We start from the raw sequence: 3,325 nt of genomic DNA on the forward strand, positions 1-3,325 counted from the left end.
AGCGGGGCGCCCCAAGAGCGATAGTCTCCCCCGGCTTCTAAACCTTGTAGCGGGGTCGGTCCGGTCCGGTCCGTCCCGTCCGTCTGTCAAATCCAGTCACGTCCGGTTTCCTCTCTTGCTGAATTTTCCCTGCCTTAGAGCCATGAATTACAGTCGGCCTGTATAATACAGTTTCGTCCCCATCATACCGACCCGCGCCTACTTTCTGACTCGACCCTAACTATGCCAAAATTACAAATATATCCCAAAAGCGTGACACAATTAACTCGCGCCGTGATTGAGCAATACCTGCCGACCTGCGACACTGACTGAGATCTGTCGCACGATCAGACCGCCTCTCTCCCCTCGCGATTGGACGTAAGGTAAACATTTCTGCCGAGCACGAAACGCATCGATTGGTTGCAAACAGCCAGCAGATACTTGATTATTGGGTTCAGCTACGCAAAACCTGTCGTATGTACTGCAAATCGGGCACAGTAACCACTTTATTTTCTAAGAGCTCTGCACACTTCTCAAATACAGTAGAGATTTTTATTATTATTAATGTAGACTTCACAGACCAGTATTTTGTAAATGTTATTTTCCGCACATCTTTCAAAGTAAAGACGATATTAGTAGTATTGATATTATTAATATGGGCTTCACAGGCCGCATTTGTAAGAGCTTGGCGATGCTTTTTTCCACAGACTTTCTAAAGTAGAGACGATAGTATTTTTTAATATTAAAGTAGGCTTCACGACCAGCGCTTTTTGTAAGGACTTTGCGAATATATATCTTTTTTACTTCACCTGGCACTCACCACTGCCACCGTGCAATGAAGGCGCGCCGCTGCACGGTCATTGCGGTATCTGCTACCGTGCACCGCACACGACGAATGCATGCGCGCACGATAGATAATTGTTTTAGTCAATTTATATTGCATGTAAAGTATGTATTTGTTTGAAAATCTGATAATATATATTAAAGCTAAGCCAAATATTAATATTTAAAAACATTTTAATATTTTGCCTAATAATAAATACCAGCCTTTTATTACCGTGCTATTGGCTAATATTTGGACGAAAGTAATTGGTTAAAACAATATATTTTGCGAGCATACTCACAGTTTGCAAAATGGTGGGCCCTACGTGCAAGCATTGCGAGGCGAAGATTGACCCGCTTCTGCTGAACCCGCAGCGGGCTACGACGGATGCACGGGCGCGCTGCGTCGGCTGCGGGAAGCTGCAGTACGGTTACGCACTCCGTACAATTAGCGGGCGGGACATCGTGCGGCGCTGTATTGCCTGCGAGAACGGCCCAAAAGCAAATGATATCTGGGAGAAAAGGCCCTCACAACCTGAGTCGGCCGAAGGGTGCCGCCAGGAAAGCCTGGCGAACGTCAAGAAAGCGATGGGTCCTGACTGGTACCCCAAGAAGGAGAAGAAGCGCAGTCGCCTTCGCAAGCTGACCGCCCGAAACGTCAAGTACATCGAGCAAAAGAAGCAGCAGAAGAGAAAGTAATTGGTAAATATACCCTTTTAGGCCCCCATTTTCTTACCTATTTGTGTATTTAGTATACCCGACTACAGTGCGAGGGTTGGAGCCGCACATACGGCAAGCTGCCTTTGGCACTGCCAAACGTTTTGACGCACCTACAGAGCGTAGCACGTTTCATTTAATAATTAACACGTGCTATCAACTGTGTACCGCTGCAAACTGACCGTCCCTATCCACATAGGCGCCACCGTAGATGAAAAGTACACTCGCTCACTTGGACACACGCAAATCCGTGCTACGTGTACCATCAACGCTTACGGTGTATATTCCAGTAATGTGCGCTCATAAATTAAACTACAGTATGGAGTGAGCTCTACGCGCGACGAATAATTTGCTGTCTACACAGACACGAGCATGTGTGCGGTAATGCAGATCATACAAGTGGATGTGGCAAGTTGATGTGTCTGTACGCAGTACCGTACTTTAGTGCCCTGCTCAAATTGGTCGGGATCAGAGCTGGGGATGGTTATACGTGTACCCGCCGCGCGGTCATCTATCATGTATCTCTGCGGTATGGCATGTGCCGAGTTAGTAACGCGCCTGGTCATATAGACTGGTACATCAGAAACGTAAGCACAGTAAGCCAGCACGACGACGCAAATGTACCAAGAGAGCGACAGTGACCCTATACATAGGTTTTGGCTCTCACGAGCGCGTGGTATACACACTCATTAGCGACCTTGCGATATATGCACGGACATATCAAATAGCACGCCGAGTTGATAAGTAGGCAGCAAATGTACTTCATAAAATGTACAGTACATGAGCTACATTTCAGATTAAGTCAAAACACCACTACAATTTGATACTCTGTCTACAGCCATGTGGCTTTGTGTGTTTGGCATACATTTAGGAACCAGTAAATGCCAGTCGGAAAGGACCTACGCCACTCTGTCGGCCCGTATTTATGTACATACGTCAGTAAGTGCGTCAGCTATGCAAGTATGATCAATGCATGCGAAAGATAGTGGAAAGGCCCTTCAGTAACATCACAAACAGCTCAGCAGAATAATTTCAAAGCATAATATTGATGTTTATGGCGACCATCAGCAAATACTACCTGTCCTAAAAGATACTTCGCGCGAGCAGATGACCAAATAGATCGTCGCAATCGATGATATGGTGTCGACTGCCTCACTGCGATGACGTGCAGATGGTAATATGTTTGAGTAGGCGTATTTACTCCAGCTAAACTGGGATTCCTCACCGGTCTATGCCAATGTGGATCATCACTGATACTGACATGTCTTCTGAACAGCATTTGTTAGCTTTGTAGCCACGCACGCCTCCGATTCGTTCATTTTGGGAGCAATGCGCTCAAACGAGATTATAGACAAAACTTTCCCGGGTAAGATGGGTGCTCTTCTTGCAGATCACGTTAAACCCTGGTCGTGTCTACCATAACATATTAGCACTAAGGATACTGTGTGCGGTGCTGTTGTGAACCGTAATACGCAGCTCACAGTATACATGTACTATATGTTGCTTCGCTTTGAGTAGAATTCTTAGGCTACCGCAGCGCAGCGGAAGTGGTCGGCCCTCTCTACACCAACCCACCATGCCTTAGCGTCGCGGAGCGGACGCCCAGACCGCTAGTCGCTCCGCTTCTAACCTTGTAGCCTGTCGGTCTGTCTGTCTGTCCGTCCGTCTGTCAATCCGTCCGTCGCACTCCCTGTCTTCCTGCTTTTTCCTGCCTTTTCGCATGGCTACACTTGGCCTGTCTAATACATTTACGTCCCTTCTTACCGACCGCGCCTACCTTCTGACTCGACTTAACTATGCCTAAATT

Source organism: Phytophthora infestans, genomic scaffold, assembly GCF_000142945.1.
Source record: "Phytophthora infestans T30-4 supercont1.161 genomic scaffold, whole genome shotgun sequence".
NCBI classification, from domain to species: Eukaryota; Oomycota; class Peronosporomycetes; order Peronosporales; family Peronosporaceae; genus Phytophthora; species Phytophthora infestans.